Source organism: Glycine soja, chromosome 4 (genome assembly GCF_004193775.1).
Source record: "Glycine soja cultivar W05 chromosome 4, ASM419377v2, whole genome shotgun sequence".
NCBI classification, from domain to species: domain Eukaryota; kingdom Viridiplantae; phylum Streptophyta; class Magnoliopsida; order Fabales; family Fabaceae; genus Glycine; species Glycine soja.
This window is the reverse complement of record NC_041005.1, coordinates 33259983-33285569: the sequence shown is the minus strand read 5'-3', so window position 1 is coordinate 33285569 and position 25587 is coordinate 33259983. Positions and strand designations below refer to the sequence as shown.

At 35.2% G+C, this 25587-nt stretch overlaps 2 pseudogenes; both read left to right on the top strand.

Annotated features, from left to right (window-relative positions):
* Positions 1-842: 842 nt before the first annotated feature.
* LOC114410753 lies at positions 843-3268 on the top strand (annotated as a pseudogene).
* Positions 3269-4464: 1196 nt separating this feature from the next.
* On the top strand, positions 4465-23205 carry LOC114410752 (annotated as a pseudogene).
* The last annotated feature ends 2382 nt before the right edge of the window (positions 23206-25587 follow it).

Here is a 25587-nt window from a genome sequence, read left to right as displayed (position 1 = left end):
CAAAGATGTTTTCAATTTGTTTTATTTTCCCTTTTTTACGTTCTTATGTCTTTTTATGCCTTTTTGTATTTTTTATCTTTTTGTGGTCGACAAGGGTGTTTCCCTTGCTCCTACATATTCCTCAATTGTGATCAGGAAATCAGACCTACGTAGTTCTTTCAAAAGGGGCGAATCAAGTGATTCTTTTTACTTGGAAGCGGGTCATTTAAGACGCTGGACCTTAAAATAATCCATTTTACTTGGTGAGAAAGCTAAGGCGTTGGACCTCTAACCATCTCACGAGGTCGACAAAAGTGGGGCTTTTTCTCCTACGTATCCTCCATCGAAGAGGAAATCAGACCTACGTAGTTTTCGCAAAAGCTGTAAAGTTACATGTTGATTTTATGCTTTTGAACGGTCCATGTTAACCGATAAAAGCAAAGAGGATCGTTTAAGGCATTGGACCTTAAAACAGTTTTTAGTGATTTTTTGCAGACAAAGCTTGATTTGTGAGTTGATTTTAGCCTTAGTTTCACTTTGGTTATTAGTCAATTGATCCAAGGAAACTTCCAAAGAAAAACGTCCGATTGATTTTTTTGATTATTTTATTCAAAGATATTTTGATTATTTTATTATTATTTTGCCTTTTTTGGTTTAACCGAGATTACAGCGTGAATGATCGGTTAGATTTTATTTTAACAGTGATTAAACGAGATTACAACGCAAATGATCGGTTGAAATTCATTTTATCATTTATTAGGTGAGAAAACGGCCTAAATAAACGGTTAAAGCACGTTAAAAACGGAAGAAAAGAAAACTGAAAGTAAGCGAAATTAAAGTGAAAGTACACAAAACAAGTAGGGACCACTAAGGGTGCATAGAATGAATTGAAAGATTCGATTTCGGGAACTTACCGATTGAAGACCGAAGAACGACGAAGAACGAACGAAGAACGGTGAAGAACGATGAAGAATTTCCACAGAATCGCTTACGGAAGCGTTACGAAAGCACTTTGACTCGATTTTTTTTCACGAAATGTGTTTTTGACCAAAATAGCCGAAATGCATAGCTAAGGGATGATGAGTATTTTTTGAAACAGCCCCTCTCCCCTATTTATAGGGAAAAAGAGAGGTGTTTGCCGCCCAGAGACTTAATGAAGAAGATTTCTAAGCGCACCCGAATTACTAAGTTCACCCCCTTTTTCGTATTTTACGGAAAAGTTACGGAAGCGTTTCGGATTTGATTTTCATCTTTTTTTTCTCTTCCCTTTCATCAATGTTAAGTGAAATATGCTTACCCAAGGTTTTCAGAAATTTTACGGAAGCATTACGGAAGCCCCGGAAACCATTTTTCAAAAACGTGGAGGAGCTTGCCGCCCAGTTGCTTCCTCCTTAAGCAACCCAACTTCGAAAATGTTCTGGAAGGGCCTAGACTCAAATTGCTATTTACACCCCTATCTTGATAAGTTCACCCCCCCCCCCCCCATTTTTGTGTTTTTGGCTGTTTTCTTTCCGAAATCTCACGAAACTTTACGGATTCCGTAACGACATCCATTTTCTTTCTGGAATGTTGTAAAACTTTACGAATTATGTAACAATGCTCTTTTTGACTTCCGAAATGTTGCGGAACTTTACGGATTGCGCAACAATGTTTCTTTTTTACTTTCGGAATGTTGCGGAACTTTACAGATTACCTAACGATAGGGTTAAGTACCTCGAGGCGGTCAAGTGAAGGTTGCATGCCACCAAACACCCTCTAAATCATGCTGACTACGGATAAACCCTTTCCTTTCCTTGTTCCTCTATCTAATCTCTTAGATAGACTATCACATCCTAAGCCTAGGAGTACCAAGAAAAAGAAACTTTAAGGCAATCCTTACTTCTCATATAGTTTTTATTCCTTGGACCCTCTATACTCTTCTTCCCATAGTTTTACTTCGCTTATAGTTTTACCCTCTACCTTTCCCTCCATCTCCAAAAACTGAGCTTCCTCATTCCATTCCCACCACCATCATCCCACAGTCTTCCTTTCTGCTTCCACACCACCTTCTTCGCCAGGTACATGTATGCTTAAATTGATCATTTCATTTAGTCAAAACTATATTGTTGCTAGTTTTTTGTCTTGAGTTATAGTTGACAAAACTTACATGCAGTTTTAGTATTGTTTTTAAATTCAGAACTGGAGTTTTATTAATCTGTAATAATAATAAAGGGTTGCATTAAATGTCCATATAGATTATTTGAGGTAAAATTTCAATTTTGATTAGACAACAACAACACAAAAGCATCAATGGAACTTTATCTAAGTTTTGTCAAATTGCAATTAATTAGCAACTTAGGGATGTAGGATTTGTTGCTTCACTAGACTTACATGTTTCTTTGTTGGCAACATAGATAAAATTCCAATTCTGGTTTGTTTGACAACAACATAAAAGCATCAAAGGGACTATATATATCTAAGTTTTGTCGAATTGTAATTACTAATTAGCAACTTTGGATGTAGGATTTGTTTGTTCACTAGACTTACATGTTCCTTATTGGCAGAAAAGGAAAAAGCTTATGAGACCCCATGTGACTACTTTGATGGCAAATGGATCCGAGATAGGAGAGGCCTTTTGAACAATAGTACAACCTGTGGTACAATCAAAGAAGGCCAGAATTGCATAACACGTGGAAGGCCTGACTCTGGCTATCTATACTGGAGATGGAAACCAAGTCAATGTAGTCTTCCAAGGTTTGAGCCTCAAACTTTTCTCCAACTCATTAGCAACAAGAATGTAGCTTTTGTTGGGGACTCAATGCCTGGGAACCAATTAGAGTCCTTTCTTTGCATGTTATCCACTGGTTCAACCCCGAATCTTGTCTACCGGAACGGTGACGACAACATTACTGTGCTATCAATTGGGCACTAGTTTTTGCATCCTGCAATGTACTATGAGGGTGGTTCAGTTTTAGGGTGTCACTACTGTCTTGGCCTTAATCACACTGAAATTGGGTTTTATGATGTTTTAAGAAAGGCTCTAAGGACTACCCTTAATAGCATAATTGATAGGAGAAGGGGTAAAGGCTATGGAATTGATGTAATTGTAACAACATTTTCACCTGCACATTTTGAAGGTGAGTGGGATAAGGCTAGTGTTTGTTCAAAGACCAAGCCTTATAGGAATGGGGAGAAGAAACTTGAAGGGATGGACGCTGATATGAGAAATATTGAGATTGAAGAAGTGGAAGATGCTAAGACAAAAGCTAATAATTTTGGTGGGATTATTAGGTTGAGGCATTGGATGTAACCATTATTTAAAGAAATAATAACAGACAACAAAAAGAGAATGAAGATCGAATGCTATCCCTTCGAAGTAAAATCTGAGAATTGTTACAGCTATCAAAAGTTGAAGAGAAAAATTACAGAATCAAAAGTGCCAAAGAGAGCAACCTACGAAACAATGAACTCACCAACCTGCGAACCCACCAACTCACCAACTCACGAACCCACCAACCAGGAGCCAAGACTATGTCTAAAACCTACGAAACAACCAACTCACCAACCCACGTACCTAAATCTCAGCAGTCACGAACGGGAACTCGTGGAGCCTGTGCGAACCCGAACACAAACCTCAATGGCAGCTTGAGTGAGGAGGACAGATAGATCTTTCGAGCCTGAGCGATGAGGAAGAGAAAGGGTTTTGGTAACTGATCGTGTGGGGGGAAAATGGATTTTTGGGTTTTAACTTATGAATGAGACAACATCAGTTTTATAAGCCAACTTATTTACGAAAATGCCACCGTGCTTTTCTTAACATCGGTTTTTCAGAAAACCAATGTTAAGCTTGCGATGTTAAATCAATAAATTGTAGTAGTGTGAGCGGCTTCTATTGTCAACACCTCTTTGTCGATGCTAGCTTCTTGCAATGGCGGCACCTTTTTAGATCTGCTTCGCTCCTACAGGAAAAATGCCTCATCCATGGGGGCATCGATCTAGATCTGGAACCTCTGTGTGTCTCGCTCTCAGAGAGAAGATAACGACACAATAAAGAGAACAAGGTCGCAAAACGTCGCTATCTTTGATTCATAACCTTTTGGTGTTTGAAGATTGCCATCAATAGTCACTACGACTATCTTAAAGTTACTGGAAGCCTGAGGATTTAAGGGTCAGGGGAATTGTTTGGATTTCTTAATCTATTATTTTCATTTTTCATTTATTATTTTGATTTTTTGTTGGATGAGGAATGTTGTTGTTTGGATAGGATTTGATTTTCATTTGTTATTCTTCCTTTGCCTTTTTAGTTTGTTGCCTTCCCTCTAAAAGTCGTTAAACAATAAGTCGATAGCCATTATAAATTATTTGTTTTTGAAAACAGTGAGGTTCTTCTCTAATCTTCTTTAATTTGTTCTTACACTATGGAGATCCCAATTGCATCTCTAACACTAGATCTTGGTAAGAATCAATTTTGAGTGCAAGATCCATCTCCAAGATCCTCCATTAAACATGTCTAATGTGTGTGTTTAGAATTCAATTGAGTTTTACTCAATGTCACTCAATCTCTAGACAAAGTTTTTCTTTTCAACTTTTACATTTGTTTTTTTTACCTATATTTATTGTTATGTTTCTTTTTTTCTCAGGTTGTTAAGCATTTTCAAGAATTATTTGCTCAGACGAAGTATAAGGAAGTTGCATAGCTTGTTGCACAATCGCCATAAGGAGTACTTCGTACTCCTGACACTGTTGCTAAATTTCAAGTATTTATGAATCACACATACTGATCCATGCATATTTCTTGGTCTTGTTAAGTCAATGCATTCCGTTTAGGGTGTGCCTAATGACTACCACATTAATATGTTAATATGTTGTCTATCTCCAGGTCTTGAGTTGCCTTTGTTAATTTGCTTTCAGAGTGTACCTATGCAAGCTAGGCAAATGCCACTGCTATTGCAATACTATGGAACTCAGTTAACCATGGGAAAACTCAATGCTTTTGAGTCATTGGAACTGTCACAACTTGTTGTAAATTAGAACAAAAAGAATCTCTTGGAAAATTGGCTAGCATAGGATAAACTTGAATGCAGTGAGGAGCTTGGTGACCTTGTGAGTGTCCTAATACAAATTTAAACTTTTTTATCTTTTTTATATGAACTTATTTACCAGTTTTATTTCATGGACAATTTGGGCCTTTGGGGAAGGAAAATCCAAATTGTCAATTCCTTTTAACGAAACACATTCTCTGTTCCCTGATTTGTGTTTTGCACTTTTATCTTTTATTTTCCCAAATTTTATGAGGCTTGCATATTGTAACACCTCGTTTTTTTTTGTAAAAATTAATTAAAAGGGTTTTTAATTAAAATAAATAATTTTTTATTTAAATAAAAATAGAGGTTTGGAATAAATAATAAATAAGTTTTTAGAAAATAAAAAGAAAGTTTTAGAAAATAAGAGAGAAGTTTATTTATCCATCTTTTATTTATTTAATTAATAGAGGGAAAAGAGTGTTTTTATAATTAATAAAATAAACTAGACAAATAGGAATAAGAATTAAGTCATCAGATTTCTTCTCACTATATAAAGGAGCTTTTAACCCCAGAGCAGTTTTACAAAGTATTTTCTATGTTCTCTGTTTCTTTTTCTCTGACGCTCAAGAACCCTAACAGAGCAACTAGAGGAGGAGTTCTAGAGAGCATCGGAAACGCCATCATTGCTAACGAAGAATGCTTAAGAGACTACATCGAGGTACGAGATGAGTTACTCACGCTTAGAGATTAGAATGAACATGTGTAGAGATTCCTAGAAGATCAATTTGAGTTATTTTGAACTGTTTTATGGAATTGTAATTCACAAGTTATTTTTCCTTCTTTCAATTAGTTTTGTTGATTGTGTACATATTACCGTGAATTTTTGTTGATCATGTACTTAATTTTAATTTGACGGGATGTGATGAATTCCAATTATCTTTGATTCTTGTGATTGGATGGTCATTTTATTTATACTTAGTTGTCTAAGAATCAATTACTCTCTAACTGGATGCCGATTACTTGTTTTGTGTAAATACTTGCACATTACCTTATTTTATATAATTGATACCCGATTACGTTCGTTTCCATTACATGGTTTTATATTCGAATTATTGATCCGTGTGTTATTTCATCATGTTAGTTTTATTTATAACCCTGTGGTATAAGGGATATTTTATATGATTTTCAGAATTTCTACATTGAAGGATTTCGGTGAAATGATTTTGTATGCCAAGACTTAATCCTTTCAAGCCTTGTGTTTTAATATTACTTTATACAATTAATTTTTATAACTTGTCTCCCATCTTTGATCATATATTTGGAGTGTAGATTTCTATGTTTTGTGGCATCACATGAGTTATACACACACACACACACACACACACACACACACACACACACACACACACACACACATATATATGTAGACAAAGGATCAAGCTGAATGTTTTGATGATGCCAAAGGATTACATGAATCATATGCTTCTCAAAGATTTATTCAAGACAAAGCAATTAGAGATATTCAAGATAGATGATCAAGACAGTCTATAGAGTCTTAGAAAGGATATTAAATAGGAAGGGAATTCCAATTGAAATCGCAAAAGGTTTGGCCAAGAATTTTAAGTTAAAAAAAGTCTTTTTCAACAAATTTACTCTCTGGTAATCGATTACCAGAGGATGTAATCGATTACCAGTGGCCAAAACTGATTTACAACAGCTATTAAAATTTGAATTCAAAATTTGCACTGTGTAATCGATTACACATATATGGTAATCGATTACCAGCAGTTTCTGAATGTTTTAATTCAAATTTTAAAGAGTGTAATCGATTACACACTTATTGTAATCGATTACCAGAGGAGTTTTTCAGAAAACATTCTCAATAGTCACATCTTTTTATATGTTTATTGAATGGCTATCATAGGCCTATATATATGTGACTTGAGACACGATTTTGATCGAGTTTTTCAGAACAACAAGTGTTTATCCTCTCAAAGAGCAAAAATCATTCTATCCTCTTAAAAATTCCTTGGCCAATTCAATTGCAATTCATTAAGGAATTATTTGAGTGCTCAATCTGTAAAATCTATCTCTTTCTAGATAGATTCATTCTTCTTCTTCTCCTCATTCTCTAAGGGATTAAGAGACCGTGGGTCTCTTGTTGTAAAGGAATTCTAAACACAAAGGAAGGATTGTCCTTGTGTGTTTAGAACTTGTAAAAGTAATTTACAAGATAGTGGAACTCTCAAGCGGGTTGCTTGGGGACTGGACGTAGGCACAAGGGTGTGGCGGAACCAGTATAAATCTGAGTTTATTGTAGTTAGTTAATTGAGACGTAGGGGTGCATATCAGTGTTTTATACTTACTATTTTGATTTGGTTAGTGCGTGTATATTACATAGATTTGCTATTATATGGTTTTGAAAATTATTTGAGTCGATGTATATGATTCATGAGGTGTGATAAATTGTTATATTAGGATCATGAAATTGTGATTGAAATTGAGTATAAGTGACAAGTTGAGCATGTGTTAATTTGTGAGATACACGCAAATATGTGATGATGGACTGTGAGATGTTAAATTGTGGACATGAGATATGGTTGTGAATAAGTATTTGGTTAATACTTGACATGATATTACTTGTGTTGTAAATTATACAATAACCCGATTGGTGTTTACCTTGAGAAAAGTATTTATATGTGAGGTGTTAAAAGGAAAGTGTAGGGTTCCAAGTTTGGAACTTGAGGTGTTAAATTGTAGCGCAATGTCTTAAACGTATTTGAAAACAAGTGTGAGGTCGTGGGTATTGTATAATTCACGAGCAATGTCTGCATGCAAAAGTTGTTTTAAGGGTTGGACCTGAATCAGGAAGGTGAGATCCTAATGGATTCGTTGGAGTCTAGGCCTCGGGAGTAAATACACTTGGTTTGAGTGCTCCTTTAAGCCTATATTGATCTCATATGGTTGGAGCATTCTTGCAAAATAGAGTGACCCTGATTGGTCACCTTATGATTTCACTTAGTAAGAGTGACCTGCCATGGCGGGTCTTATTATGTACTCCTAGGCTCTCTGCTATTGTTTTTCACCGACATGGTATCACATTACATATAGGCTTGAGTCTTAGTATAATTGTTGCACAACTCTTTGAATTGTTTATTATGAAATTGGTGAGTGTTGTTACATCTTGAGTCGAGTGTGTGATTCATGTGTAATGTGATTAGTGATTGAAAAATGAATTTTAAATGATAAAGTGGTGAAGTGACATAGATTGTATTAAGTTGAGCTATGTGATAACTCACTCCTGGTGTGTGTTTGTGTTTTGGGTTGAATGCCATTTTGTTTCAAGTGAGCCAGCCCATGATGATGATCATGTTGGAGATGGAGAGGCTTAGCCTTTTTCAGGGAAATGTTTTGATAGACGTGACATTAGAGCATGGGGTTTTAATTCACATGTTATAATTCCATGAACAGTGTAGTTGTTTTATAATTTCCGTTGTCAGTTGAATTCCTTTTCATAAACTTGGATGGTCGTGTTTTGAGCTGAGACAATTCGATTTCCTTATTTGGACTAGTTCTATCTTGATACTTGAGAAGTGAATATGAACCTTTTACCCTGAAAATATTTTTATATACTATGTGTTTGATGAACTTTTAATTAGTTTTGTATTTATATTTTGTTTATTACATATATGTGTGTGGGGTAGAGGGTGTTACACATATAATGTAGACAGTGGATAATGATCTGGCATTGAAAATTTATATCAAAGCTAGAGCCACACCGAAAGTTGTTGCAGCTTTTGCAGAGAGGAGGGAATTTGATAAGATCCTCATATATTCTGAGTAGGCGTATTTCTAGATAAGATAAGATTTGGTAGAATAAAATTGTCTGCTCTCTTCAAGTCCAAACCCAATTCCGGATTCAAGCCCAATTACTTATAATTCTCCTGAAATTAAATTAAAAACACAAAATTAATCCAGTATGCCCAAATGATAAAACTGCATAATTAATTTGACAATTAAGGCTAATCAGTAATTAAAATGGTGACGAAAAAGGTTAAGAAATATAAGAAAATGATGACACATCAAATCCCCTCAGACTTAGCCTTTTGCACTCCTGGGCAAAATAAAAAACAAAGCTAGGGACAAATCCAGAGACATTAAAGAGAAACAAACAGACACAACAACAATTACATATTTCTTAATGAATCTCAAGGAATGAAAAGAATGGGTAACATCCAACACATAAAGAGTTAAAGAATCAAGGCCGTCATGAAAATCATCCAAGCATCTCAAACATGGCTAGATAATCAATCAGCTCAAGAATGAAGAGTGATAAAGCCTCTCAAGATATGCATTTTATCTCTCAAGTGTCTAGGCTACTGTTTACTCTCAGAGCACCCATGAAAACAAACATCACATAGACTTGGCAAGACTCTAAAATTTACAACCACATCACAAGCACAAGCACATGTGGATCAAAAGGTTTTTTAAGGTTGTAATGGGGCCAATATTTTTTTAAAGACAATCTTCTCCCCCCCCCCCCCCTCACACTTAAACAACACATTGTCCTCAATGTAGCACAATCATAAGATCAAGAACAATCAAAGAAATCAATAAATTTGGACAAGTGCAATAAAAGTAAAGAAGGAGACAGGAAAAGAAAACTCCCTAAGTCATGGCAGAAGAGAAGTAGGGTGAAGTAACGAGGACAGCTCCCAAAGTGTAATTAGATGCATCGCACATTAACTCAAATGGGGTTGTCCAATCAGGTGTCTGAATGATAGGGGTGGTAGTCACCGCACGCTTGAGGCAATCAAAGGCCTCTTTGCACCAGTCATCAAAATCAAACTCCACCTCCTTTTGCAGCAGATTGGATAGTGGAAGGGCCACCTTGCTAAAATCCTTGATAAAGCGCCTATAAAACCCTGCATGACCAAGAAAAGAACGAACCTCTCACACGCAAGAGGGGTAAGGTAATTGTGAAATAACATCTATTTTTGCAGGGTCTACCTCTATGCCCCTACTGGAAATGATATGCCCTAAATCTATACCTTGTTCTACCATGAAGTGACATTTTTCAAAATTCAGCACAAGGTTAGTTTCAATGCATCTACTAAGAACTCTATCCAAACATGTATCAAAAGAGGATCCATAAACAGTAAAATCATCCATAAACACCTCTATGCAACTCTCTAAAAAAATCACTGAAAATGCTAAGCATACACCGCTGGAAGGTACCAGGGGCATTACATAGGCCAAAGGGCATCCTTCTATAGGCAAAAGTGCCAAAGGGACAGGTGAATGTGGTCTTTTCTTGATCCTTAGGAGCAATATGAATTTGTAAATATCCAGAAAAACCATCAAGAAAACAGTAATGAGACTTACCTGCCAAGCGCTCAAGCATTTGATCAATGAAAGGCAGGGGAAAATGATCTTTTCTGGTTACTTGATTCAGCCTCCTATAATCAATGCAAACTTGCCAGCTATTCTGCACTCTTGTGGGGATAAGCTCATCCTTTTCATTCTTGATCACTGTGAGGCCTGTCTTCATGATGTAAGCTCCATTGGAGCTTCTAGACCTAGGATCTTCTTCATCAATGGATTCCTTTGCTTCATGGAAGATGAATGGCAGCAGAATGGAGAAGGAAGAGAGATAGGAGACGCCACTTCAAGGAGAAGATGAGTCTAGAAGAAGCTCACCACCATAGGAGGCCATGGATAAGAGCTTGGAGGAAGAAGGAGATGAATGAAGGGAGAGGAAGAGAAGAGCACGAATTTTTGTGCTCTAAAAGAACTCTGAAATCTGAATTTTAATATTCAAATGATCAAAGTTCAAAAAAATGCACACACATGACCTCTATTTATAGCCTAAGTGTCACACAAAATTGGAGGGAAATTTAAATTTCAATTCAAATTTCACTTGAATTTGAAATTGAATTTGTGGAGCCAAACTTTGGAGCCAAAATTTCACTAATTATGATTAGTGAATTTTAGTTATGGTTCAGCCCACTAATCCAAGATCAATTCCAAGATTCTCCACTAAGTGTGTTTAGGTGCCATGAGGCATGTAAAGCATGAAGGACATGCACAAAGTGTGACTATATGATGTGGCAATGGGGTGTAGTAAGCGAATGCTCACCTCCCCCTATAAAATTTAATTGGATTGGGCTTCTACCAATTCAATTAAATTTATTTCCAACCACACACATCAAATATTCACTTAGTGCATGTGAAATTACAAAACTACTCCTAATACAAAAACTAGTCTAGGTGCCCTAAAATACAAGGGCTGAAAAATCCTATATTTCTAGGGTACCCTACCTACATTATGGAGCCCTAAATACAAGGCCCAAAATTAATGAAACCTTAATCTAATATGTACAAAGATAAGTGGGCTCATACTTAGCCCATGGGCCCGAAATCTACCCTAAGGCTCATGAGAACCCTAGGGCCTTCTCTTGCATCTTTGGCCCAATCTTCTTGGAGTCTTCTATCCAATGCCCTTGGGGGGTAGGATTGCATCACTTCTTAGGAACCGCTTGGACTGGACTCAGCCACTGGCTGTCAGAAATGGGGTAGATGATTCCAGCTTGCAAGAGCTTGGTTACTTCCTTTTTCACCACGTCTAGAATGACGGGGTTGTGTCGCCGTTGTGGCTGCCTCACTGGCTTAGCTCCATCCTCTAAAAGTATCCTATGCATGCAGGTAGATGGGCTAATACCAGGAATGTCTGCTAAAGTCCATTCAATGGCTTTCTTGTGCTTCTTGAGAACTAGCAACAACTTCTCCTCTTGCTCAGCAGCAAGGGAGGCAGAGATGATTACTGGAAATTTTTCCTTCTCCAAGTAAGCATATTTGAGGTTTGCTGGTAAGGGCTTCAACTCTGGTGTGGGTGGTGGCTGAATAGTGGGAGGAACTAGGGTAGGAGGAGAAGAAGAAGGTTCCTCAGCCTGTACCTCATAAAGCAAGTCAAAAGTATATGTACTTCTTGCAACATGGTTAGTGCATTCTGACTCTAAAAAATCAACATCAAGAGGTACAACACCTATAAATTCAGAACCAAACTCAAATTCAAATTCATTCTCAGCATAAAAATCAGATACGAGATCAAATTCAAACTCAGATTCAGATTCAATGCATAAGGAATGACAAGTATGCAGATCAAATAAAAATGGATGTTTCCTACTATAAAGAACAGAATCAAAATCAAACATATAATCATCAACAATCTGATCAATTACCTCAGCACGAAAAATAGAATGATCCTCAGATGGATGTTTCATGGCATCAAGAATGTTAAAATGAACAACAATATCACCAAATTCCATAGTCAATGTGCCAGCATAAACATCTATCTTGGTTCGGACTGTTTTCATAAATGGCCTGCCTAAAATAATTGGAACTGAACCATGGGAAAATCCCTCTTCCATATTAAGAACATAAAAATCAACAGGAAAAATAAGTTCACCAACCCGAACCAGCACATCCTCTATGAAACCTGCGGGGTAAGCAACACTTCTATTTGCCAAATGAATCACCACATCTGTAGATTGCAAAGATCCAAGGGATAAAGAATTGAAAATGGACAAAGGCATGACATTAACTGATGCTCCTAGATCTAGCATGGCATTCTCAAATTTATTGTTCCCAATAATGCAAGGTATACAGAAAGTACATGGGTCCTTACATTTCTTAGGAATGTGAGGAACATATTTACCTATCAATGCTGACACATTTCTGCCCATGCTAATCCTTTCATCTCCTTTGAGCTTTCTTTTGTGGGTGCACAACTCCTTTAAAAACTTGGCATATCTTGGAATCTGCTTGATGGCATCTAGCAGAGATATGGTCACCTCTACTTTCCTAAAGGTCTCCAAGATCTCTTTTTCCACTTCTTCCATCCTTTTGTTTGGAATTACTCTAGGTGGGAATGGAAGAGGGATAGAAGGCTTCTGTAAGTCAGAGTTACAAGAAGAAGGTCCACCTACATGAAAATTTTTGTTAGGAAGCTTTCTCTTTTGTGCAACTATCTCATCCTCTTTTTCAGGTGTAGAAGGAAGCTTGACAGGTTCAGGTGTAGGTGCTGCTACTGGTGGAGGCACTTGAATTTGGTTGCCAGACCTCAAGGTGATGGCACTCACATTTTTCGGATTTTGCATAGTCTGTGAAGGCAATTTGTCAGAATTTTGGGACTGAGCTTGGTTCAACTGAGTAGCCATCTGCCCCATCTGATTTGTCAAACTCTGAATGGAGGCTCTTGTCTCTTGCTGAAATTGCATATTCTGGATGGTCATTTGCCTCACTAACTCTTCTAAGGAAGGTTGAAGAGGAGTCTCAGTTGCTTGTTGTCTTTGTTGTGACTGTTGTTTTTACTGTTGCTGTATTGGAGGAGGAACATATGGCTTGCTTGGACCAGCAACATTCTGAAAAGGAGGGACAAGCTGTTGTTGTTGTGGAGGACTTGTCCATCTCAGATTTGGATGATTCCTCTGATCTGGATTGTATCTATTGCTTGAAAGGTCATAATTATTTTGTTGTTGTTGGTTTTGCTATTGAGGAGGTCTATTATAAATGTTTGCAGCATAAGCTTTACGTTGCTCATTGATTCTAGATTGCTGCAAAGAAGGACAGAGATCTGTATGGTGATCTACAGAAGAACATAGACCATAGACTCTTGCAACAAGTGTAGATTTCTGATTCATGGCAAGCTGAGTTACTAGGTTGACCAAGGCATCAAGTTTTCCTTCAAGATTTTTATATTCAGTAGATGAAGATGAATCTGTGGCCACCTCATGGACTCCTCTAAGGACAATAGCATCATTTCTTGCACTGAATTGTTGGTAGTTGGAAGCCATCTTCTCAATCAAATTCCTAGCCTCATCAGGGGTCATATCACCAAGGGCTCCACCACTGGCAGCATCAATCATACTCCTCTCCATGTTACTAAGTCCCTCATAGAAATATTGAAGAAGGAGTTGCTCAGAAATCTGGTGGTGAGGGCAGCTTGCACACAATTTCTTGAATCTTTCCCAGTACTCATACAAGCTTTCTCCATAAAGTTGTCTGATGCCTAAAATGTCTTTTCTGATGGCAGTGGTCCTAGATGCAGGGAAGAATTTCTCCAAGAACACACTCTTAAGGTCATCCCAGCTGAAAATGGACCTGGGGGCAAGGTAGTATAGCCAATCTTTTGTTACTCCCTCCAGAGAATGAGGAAAAGCCTTTAGAAAGACATGGTCTTCTTGGACGTCAGGGGGCTTCATGGTGGAACAAACAATATGGAACTCCTTAAGATGTTTATGAGGATCTTCACCTGCAAGACCATGAAACTTGGGCAGCAAATGTATTAGTCCAGTCTTGAGAACATATGGAACACCCTCATCAAGATATTGAATGCACAAGCTTTCATAAGTGAAATCAGGTGCAACCATCTCCCTAAGAGTCCTCTCACGAGGTGGAGGTTGAGCCATGTTCTCAGTATAAAAATTAGTAGTGGAATGCTCAAAATCAGAATATTCAGAATCACCCTCAACAGAATGCTCAGAATGCTCAAAATGTACAGAATGACCAGGATGCACACTATGCCTAACTAATCTATGAAAGGTTCTATCTATTTCAGGATTAAAGGGTTGTAAATCACCTGGATTGCCCCTAGTCATGCACTATATGCAGCAAATAATGGGGTTCTCAACAACACCTAACAAGGGGGTAAAACTACAGCTATACTTAAACGATATCAAAATAAGCTGAAATCTTGTGAGGAACACCCTAAAATCATGAAAAGATAGCACAAAAATTTTCAAACAAAAATTCAAAGTCTAACTATGAAAACAACCTAGGAAAAGTTTAGAAAAATAGGACAATAATACTTGAAAAATAAAAAAAAAAAAACTTAGTAAACGGCTGATTTTTGGAGTTTGGTAGACCCTAACCGGCTTCAGCGGGTTGTCACAATATGGTCGTTTTAAGTTTTACTAAAAACAAGTTCCAAAAAATTTTGTCTCTCTCAAATAATGTCACACCAAGTGCTCCTGGTATTTTTCACACAAAATATGGATCAAAAGAAGCTACCACACAAAAATTCAACCAAAAATAACAACTCTAACTATCAAAACAAAAATCGTTAATTAAATTGCAAAATCTGTCGCTAATTTCCAGTCGCTAACCACTGTTCAACACTATTCACAACAAAACAAAAGACTGAATCAGTCGCTAAATCCGTCTCTAAAACAATCGCTAAACATGGAATGTAACTGAAATGCAAAACAGAACGCTACACAAAATAAGATAACTAAACACTATTATGAACCTTTGGCCTACTACTCCCCGGCAACGACACCAAATTTGATCGAGGTCGTACCCGAATCAAATAAACATTAAAAATGCAGCATCTAGGAAGTGATCCTAGGTCGTCTCCCAACGAGCAATGGTCAACCAAACGTTCATAACAGATAGTAAGAAAACAGTAACGAATTGGGGGGATTGTTTGTTTTTGTAAATTAAACAGCAAGTAAATTTGAATTAGAAAATATCATAATTAAAACACGTTGTTTCCCCCTTGATTCACAAGCAAGTCTCTTATCCTAGGTTACGAGGATTTATCCTTTATCAATTCAACCACGTATTCCAACCCTAAATTAAATTACTAAGCGAAATTTAACATAAGGCATTCATTATGTGATTAAGCAACACATACACCAATTAATCATGAACGAAACTGATCATTAAGCATGAACGTAAATTAAGCGTAGAGACAATTAATCAAGCACTAAGCATGCATAGATTAATAGCAACAAATACAGAGTAATTGGTGAAGAGGAAAAACTGAGCAGAATGCAGTAGTAATAATAAAACCTCAAAGAGAGTTGTGCTTGATCCTCAAGAGAAAACAACGCTGGAGACTTAGCCTTCCATTAATCAATAGCAAACAAAATTGTAGTAGAAAACGAAGAAAACTAGAATTATTCTCCAAAACAAAAAAAAAACTAAAACGAAAAAGAGAGAGAGAGAGAGAGCCTAAAACTAGAACCTTGGTGTTGTTATATAGTTCTCAGCCCCCAAAGCTTACAAATCTATTTTAAGTCCAGACCCATAAATAAAATAAATCTAGATAAGATAAGATAAGATAAAATCTAGATGAAATAATATCTAGATAAAATAAAATCTAGATAAGATAAGATAAGATCTAGATGAAATAATATATAGATAAGATAAAATCTAGATATGATAAGATAAAATCTAGATTAAATAATATCTAGATGAGATAAAATCTAGATAACATAAGATTTGGTAGAATAAAATTGTCTGCTCTCTTCAAGTCCAAGCCCAATTCCGGATTCAAGCCTAATTACTTATAATTCTCCTGAAATAAAATTAAAAACACAAAATTAATCCAGTAGGCCCAAATGATAAAACTGCATAATTAATTTGACAATTAAGGCTAATCAGTAATTAAAATGGTGACAAAAATGGTTAAGAAATATGAGAAAATGATGACACATCATGTACATATTACCGTGAATTTTTGTTGATCATGTACTTAATTTTAATTTGACGGGATGTGATTAATTCCAATTATCTTTGATTCTTGTGATTGGATGGTCATTTTATTTATAATTAGTTGTCTAAGAATCAATTACTCTTTAACTGGATGCCGATTACTTGTTTTGTGTAAATACTTACACATTACCTTATTTTATATAATTGATACCCGATTACGTTCGTTTCCATTACATGGTTTTATATTCGAATTATTGATCCGTGTGTTATTTCATCATGTTAGTTTTATTTATAACCTTGTGGTATAAGGGATATTTTATATGATTTTTAGAATTTCTAAATTGAAGGATTTGGGTGAAATGATTTTGTATGGCAGGACTTAATCCTTTCAAGCCTTGTGTTTTAATATTACTTTATACAATTAAATTTTATAACTTGTCTCCCATCTTTGATCATATATTTGGAGTGTAGATTTCTATGTGGCATCACATGAGTTTGATATATATATATATATATATATATATATATATATATATATATATATATATATATATATATATATATATATATATATTGTAGTTAGTTAATTGAGACGTAGGGGTGCATATCAGTGTTTTATACTTACTATTTTGATTTGGTTAGTGCGTGTATATTACATAGATTTGCTATTATATGGTTTTGAAAATTATTTGAGTCAATGTATATGATTCATGACGTGTGATAAATTGTTATATTAGGATCATGAAATTGTGATTGAAATTGAGTATAAGTGACAAGTTGAGAATGTGTTAATTTGTGAGATACACGCAAATATGTGATGATGGACTGTGAGATGTTAAATTGTGGACATGGGATATGGTTGTGAATAAGTATTTGGTTAATACTTGACATGATATTACTTGTGTTGTGAATTATACAATAACCCGATTGGTGTTTACCTTGAGAAAAGTATTTATATGTGAGGTGTTAAAAGGAAAGTGTAGGGTTCCAAGTTTGGAACTTGAGGTGTTAAATTGTAGCGCAATGTCTTAAACGTATTTGAAAACAAGTGTGAGGTCGTGGGTATTGTATAATTCACGAGCAATGTCTGCATGCAAAAGTTGTATTAAGGGTTGGACCTGAATCAGGAAGGTGAAACCCTAATGGATTCTTTGGAGTCTAGGCCTTGGAAGTAAATACACTTGGTTTGAGTGCTCCTTTAAGCCTCTATTGATCTCATATGGTTGTAGCATTCTTGTAAAATAGAGTGACCCTGATTGGTCACCTTATGATTTCACTTAGTAAGAGTGACCTGCCATGGCGTGTCTTATTATGTACTCCTAGGCGCTCTGCTATTGTTTTTCACCGACATGGTATCACATTACATATAGGCTTGAGTCTTAGTATAATTGTTGCACAACTCTTTGAATTGTTTATTATGAAATTGGTGAGTGTTGTTACATCTTGAGTCGAGTGTGTGATTCATGTGTAATGTGATTAGTGATTGAAAAATGAATTTTAAATGATAAAGTGGTGAAGTGACATAGATTGTATTAAGTTGAGCTATGTGATAACTCACTCCTAGTGTGTGTTTGTGTTTTGGGTTGAATGCCATTTTGTTTCAAGTGAGCCAGCCCATGATGATGATCATGCTGGAGATGGAGAGGCTTAGCCTTTCTCAGGGAAATGTTTTGATAGACGTGACATAAGAGCATGGGGTTTTAATTCACATGTTATAATTCCATGAACAGTGTAGTTGTTTTATAATTTCCGTTGTCAGTTGAATTCCTTTTCTTAAAGTTGGACGGTTGTGTTTTGAGCTGAGACAATTCGATTTCCTTATTTGGACTTGTTTTATCTTGATACTTGAGAAGTGGATATGAACCTTTTACCCTGAAAATGTTTTTATATACTATGTGTTTGATGAACTTTTAATAAGTTATGTATTTATATTTTGTTTATTACATATATGTGTGTGGGGTAGAGGGTGTTACACATATAATGTAGACAGTGGATAATGATCTGTATCAAAGCTAGAGCCACACCGAAAGTTGTTGCAGCTTTTGCAGAGAGGAGGGAATTTGATAAGATCCTCATATATTCTAAGTAGGCGTATTTCTTTTTAGTTTAGTAGAATCATAAAAATGTTGATGTTGTGATTAAATGTTCTTAAATTAGTTTTTTTTCAATACTATCAATCTTATGCATTATTTTCTTTTCCTTTGATGAAGGTTGGATACACACCTAATTATATGTTCCTTCTTCAAAAAAATTTACAAACAAACCCCCAAGTGAGAAGGTTTTTTCTGAACGAATGTTTGATTTAATTACACTTTATCTCTGTGTTGCTGCACCTTCACGATGCACTTATTTTTGTTCTGAAATCTGAGCATACCATAGCTTGCTTAAAATAGCATCACCTCATGAATGGAAGTTAAATGCATCCAATTGGAAATCATTTCTTCATGCTTATGTTGCTTGCATTTTAAGAATATTTATATATTGCTAATCTCTTAAATCTGATTTGTTTAATTTTTCTGGCATCCAAGTTGATTTTTTTCCAGTTTATGTATAGCCTAATTCAAAACTTTCTTGATTGCAAGGTGCTGTAAATTTTGCTCTAATGATGTCTCAAATGGAAGGAGGATGCCTCATTGACTACAACATAATAACAGATCTCTTTCTTCAAGTTTATTTTGCAGTTTACCCTTAGTATCTTCATAATATTTGGTTCATTGTGCTCTCTTATAATTATTATTCAGTTGTAATTTTAAAAAGACAATATATTGTACAATCTTGTTTTCCTTTTATCCCATTGCATTCCTTTTGTACCTTTTTGAAAATTTAAAATGAAAAATAATAATTATAAGAATACAAACCTATCTTTCTTGAAACTAGTTTTGATAAGTTTTTTTTATAACTATATATCTTGCTTACACTTTTTTTGGTTATTTGTGAACTAGAATTCTTGTTTATATATTTCTTATGTTACTTTTCAGAGGAATTTGATCTGAGAGGCAACAAACTTTTATATGTGTGTGTGTGTGTGTGTGTGTGTGTGTATGTATTCTTACTATATGATCATAATGTATTTCAGGGTTTAGTTACATTCTTTGGAACCCTTTCTCGAGATTGGGAACTTGAGTGTATGAAAGATATTTTACTTGTCAATCTTAGGGGCAATCTTCAAATAATTGTGCAGGTACTGTTTTTGGATAATGTTGCCATAAGATTCATGTTCTATTTAATTTTTTGAATTTCACAATTCATCTATAAGGTAATCTTACTAGTACATGATTTACATACCACTAAGGAATATTTTGAGCAAGTGGGTGTTGATGCATGCATCAAACTCTTTGAGCAATTCAAATCTTATGAAGGACTATACCTTTTCTTGGGTGCATACTTGAGCTCCAATTCTTTCTTATTGTAGAGTGAACATGACCTCAGTTCACTAGTTGGTCTGCTTCACTTTGTTTTTCAATTATAGTAATTTTTTTGTTCTGTCTTGTAAAGTGAGGATCCTAATATTCACTTCAAGTACATTGAGGCCACTGCTAAAACTTGACAAATTAAGGAGGTAGAGCATGTAACTAGAGAATCAAACTTTTATGATGCGGAGAAGACAAAATTCTCTTATGGAGGCCAAGCTTCCAGATGCATGTCCATTGATTAATATGTGTGATCGTTTTGGCTTTGTTCTGGATCTTACCCATTATCTTTATACTAGCAAAATGCTTTGCTATATTGAAGATTATATTCAAAAGGTAACTTTGTTTTCAAGATTTGTGTTTGATTTTTGTGATCCTTGTAGCATATGGATGTGCTTCAAATCATTCTTGGAAAGTTTTAAAATTTTGACCTAAACTTTGAACTTTTTGCTTTTAGGTCAATCTTGGACATGCTCCTCTTGTATTAGGATAGTTGTTAGATGATGAATGCCCAGGAGATTTTATTAAAGGTCTCATACTTTAAGTTCGTTCTCTCCTGCCAGTTGAGCCTTTAGTTGAAGAATGTGAGAAGAGGTGTGCTAGTTTTCTCTCTATCTTTCATCTCCACTATCATTGCCATGTTCATTTCTCATTTAATTTTTTATGCATAGGAATAGGAATCATCTCTGCTTGCTTACTTAATTCTTGGAGCATCTTGTAAGTGAAGGAAGCCAGGATGTACATGTACATAATTCCCTGGGTAAAATCATTATTGACAGCAACAATAATCCTGAGCATTTTCTCATAACCAACCAATACTATAATTCTCGTGTTGTCGGTAAATATTGTGAAAAGCGGGATTTGACCCTTTCTGTTGTTGCTTATCGAAGAGGGCTATTGATGATGAGCTTGTTAATGTTACTAATAAAAACTCCTTGTTCAAACTTCAAGCAAGGTGTGTACTATGAGCTTTAGCAAGAAGTTGTCATTGTATTTCATATTTCCATATTGCTAGTCTGAGACACTCATGTTATTTTCTAATGATTGATCAAATGGTGTCTAGTGCTTTGCCCGAAAGCAAGAGTCCTGATCAAGTTTCAACTACGGTGAAAGCTTTTATGATCTTCCTCATGAGTTGATTGAGCTTCTTGAAAAGATTGTGCTACAAAATTATGCTTTTAGTGGAAACTTCAATTTGCAAATTGATGGAACCCTAATTTGCGAATCCAATTTTTTAGCATCAGCAAACTAGGGAAGCTATTTGGGACTCTCTGAAAATGGGGAGAGTAAAAAGGAAAAAAGCAGAATTAGAAAAGGAGATGGAAAGAACAACGCCACAATCTTGGAAGATTGATAAGTTAAGGATGATTCGTCATAGAGAATAGAATTTATTGATAAGAACCTAAGGTTTCACACAAGAACCAAGAGATACACTCTCTTAATTGTGTCTAATATGAAATTTCATCAAAAAGTGTCAACAAAGTGTTTAAGGAGTGTATTTATACCCCCTACTAATAATCCTAAATTAGGCTTAGGACCCAATAACTAATCTAATAATTAAAAAAAACAATAAAGATCGTCCCATTACAAGTCCGAAAATAGGCCCAAAATACAATTAAAAATGAAAATAAATCATATTCTAAAAGTTAGTTAAAATTTATGAGCTTTGCTTCTTTTTCTTTTTCCTCCATGAGAGAATTTAGTCTCTCGCCAAGCTCTTTTTGAAATCTCTTACTCCTTACTCAAGTGATTGATTCATCCATGTTGAGCCCACCCAAGCTAAACTCTTCCTCCTTGGATAGTCCTCTATCATTCCCTCCTTATTAGGAATAATTTGCCCTCAAATTGATGTCAAAGGCACCAACATCACAAAGAGTCAAGTCAGTAACGTTAATAGTGTGTCTCATACCATAGTCTAGTGGTAAATCAATTTTATATGCATTATCATTTATGCACTCATAAACTTTAAAAAGACCATCTCCCCTTTCTTGAAGTTTAGGTTTCCTTTAGGAAGGAAACCTATTATTCCTCAAGGGAATCCAAACCCAATCACCCGGTTTGAAAACCATCTTCTTTTTTGCCCTTATTGGCATATCAAGCATATTTTTCAACCTTTTTCTCAATTTGTGCTTTCACCTTCTCATGAGGTGGCTTTAGAAAGTTCATCCTTATTCATCATAGCAGAAGTGTTAGGCAAATGTAACAAATTAAGAGGGGACAATGGACTAGAACGGAAAACTACCTCAAAAGGAGAATAAGAAGTAGTAGAGTTTACTACCCTATTATAAGCAAATTCAGCATGGGGTAGGCATTGCTCCCAAGTTTTTAAATTCTTACCTACCAAGAACCTTAGAAGTTGAGATAGAGTTTGATTTACTAGAACAACGGGCATAGCACATGACACTCTCTTCATTGTGTCTAATCTGAAATTTCATCAAAAACTGTTAACAAAGTGTTTAAGAAGTATATTTATACCCCCTATTAATAATCCTAAATTAGGCCCAGGGTCCAATAACTAATATAATAATTAAAAGACTTGAAAATAACAATAAAAGGTTGTGGCAGCCCATTACAAGTCTGAAAATTGGCCCAAAATACAATTAAAAATGAAAATAAATCATATTATAAAAGTTGGTTAAAATTTATGAGCTTCGCTTCTTCTTCTCTTTCCTCCACAAGAGAATTTAGTCTCTTGCCAAACTCTTCTTGAAATCTCTTACTCCTTACTCTAGTGATTGGTCCATCCATGTTGAGTCCCCTCAAGTCAAACTCTTCCTCCTTGGATAGTCCTCTATCATGAGTTGATTGAGCTTCTAGAAAAGATTGTGCTACAAAATTCTACTTTTAGTGGAAACTTCAATCTGCAAAATTTACCAATCCTTACTACAATCAAGGCAAGTCCTTCTAGAGTTATGGATTACATAAATAGGTTGGACAACTTTGATTGGCCTGCAATATGGGAGGTGGCTGTGGAAGCACAACTATAAAAGGAGGCATTTTCAATTTTCAAGAAATTTAATTTGAATGCTCATGCTGTTAATGTCCTACTGGATAACCTTCAGACTATTGCTCATGCTTTGGAGTTTGCTTTTCGGGTTAAAGAAGATGTTGTTTGGAGCCGAGTGGCTAAAGCACAACTTAGAGAAGGCTTAGTGAGTGATGCAATTTAGTCATTCATTCGTGCAGATGATTCAACTCATTTCTTAGAGTTTATAAAGGTTGCTGAAGATGCAGATGTATAACATGACCCGGTAAAGTATCTTCTCTTTCATAGGGAAGAAAGTGAAGCATATGCATACATACCTGTAATATAAACATTTAAAACTAGTTATTATACTATATTTAGATCTAGATGATTTTTTAACAACATTCTAGTACGACATTCTGTGTTCACTATTCAGTAATTAAAATTTAGGTTCTTGCTTGTATTATTTTAGCATGTAGCTACTTGCTGATGTAGTGAATTCTTTGATTTATTATTATTATTATTATTATTATTATTATTATTATTATTATTATTTGAAACAGGCAACATCAATTGGTCTAAAATCAATATAAAAAGTGCCTTTACAACATCGATTTTTTCATAATCAATGTAGAAAGTTCTTCAGGATGCACAATATTAGCCACATTTCTACATTAGTTTCATCCAAAACCGATGTAGATAGTGATTTTAAACATCAGTTTTGAAAACCAATGTTGAAACTGTTTACTTTCAACGACGGCCATTTCAACATCGGTTTTAAAACCGATGTTGAAAATCCTAAATAACCAATGTTAAAATCCTTTTATGTAGTAGTGTCTTCGACTAAAAAATGTTTTTATATTTACTAGATTTATTCTATAAGAAGTAGGCCTGACAACGACATGGGGTAGGGATGAGTTTGACTTTCTCCATCCTCAGGAAAGGCGGGACGGGTTTGGATTTGACTATAAAAGAGAAAGGTTTAACATTTTAATACCCATCTGTCCTCATCGAATTTTATCAAGTTCATGTATACTCAAGCGTAACTCGCCACATCATTTTTTATACTTTTAATTTATTGATATATTTTAAATAAATTATATATATTAAGTTATTAATTATATATTTAATTAATTTATTGTTCATCAAAGTCGAGGTGGGTTCGAATAAATACCTATGGGTACATGATTCTTTGTCATGCCTAAGTGGAGGTAATCCTAGGATTGTTTTCAGTTTGGATCGATTTTGGATTTAGGGTAAATCAAATCAGAACCCATCATATTTAGTTTATTAGGTTTGGTTTAGGTTTTGAAATTTTTTATATCCAATACAAATCAAACCAATTCAATCAAAATCAAGTTAGTTTTAGTTCATATCATCAGCTTATGCTTAAAAATCAATTATTATATAATAGTATATTAAAAAAACAATTTTTTATATTAATGATAGTAAAAATATTCTTTGTTCTTTAATGACTAAATATTTATTTGTTTATTTACTTAATAAAATAAATGAAGGAAAAATAGACAAAACAAAAATAAAATTCTAAGTACCAAATAAAATATATTAATCTAAAATTAAAAATGACTAGCCAGGTCATTCATCAGGTTGGTTCAAATAGTAAAAAAATTATTGAAATTTAAATTGTGTTTAGACTTAGGTGAAATCAAATTTGAACTTAATATCATATTTAATTTAGACAGTTGGTATTTTCACTCTCTGTTTATGCTAATCTACTCCCCTTTTTCTTTCTTTTTTTCTCCAAACTATCCTACTAATTACACTTGTCCCATCTCTTTCTCTCTTGAATTTTGATTATCTTCCAAGAAAAAAAACACGCACTCTATCCTTGATCATCCTCTTGCTTCATGGCTTCCATCTCATTAAATACCATGTTCCACAATGTTACAACTAAATGCAGAACGAGTTGCTATTTTTTCTTTTTTTGAATGACAATTTTTTTAATTAAAAACACTCAACACAATAGCACAAGATGTGCCTAATTGTTGGAAAAGTTACAAGAGAAAGCCACATGAGGCACAAAAAACAAAACAAAGCAAAAAAAAACACATGAATATCATAGCCAAAGATGTTAACATGTCCACCATCTGAATGACACATTGTCACAACCAGCCAACTTAAATATCACATCTCTTCATAAGCATATCCTATTTCCATGAATGGATGGGCCTTAACTCAATTAACAAACAAACTGCAACAAGTACAATACAACAACAAAAGTGATTGGATCTCCTCTTATGACGAAGGCATGTCTTTCAAACACTACTACAAAAGTAGTTTTTTAAGTCGTGAGATCTACGACGGTTCTGAAGAATCGCTTTCGTATAAGGCGCGGTGGCAATTTTGTAATTAGGGGAAGAAATTTTGTTTTTTAAGTCACACGTTCTAAGACGGTTACAAAACACTTGGCCCATCTTAGAATGTTACGTTAATGAAAGACAACGACGGTCATACGGTAAGCCCGTCTTTGTTCCTCACCTGGCCCGTACTACGACCTTTTGAATTAAACTCTTGAACCAAACACTTTTGTAGCTCCAGCATTGTTGTGCCCTAGGTCTAACCCCTCTCTCCCTAAAGCTCTGTTGCCTTAAACCTTGAGGTCTCTCCCTAGGTCTCCCTCAAACCTCGCTCTCCCTCAAACCAATCTCTCCCTATCTTAAACACCACTCCCTAAAGGTACCTCGAAACGTCGCTCTCTCGCCAACATCCA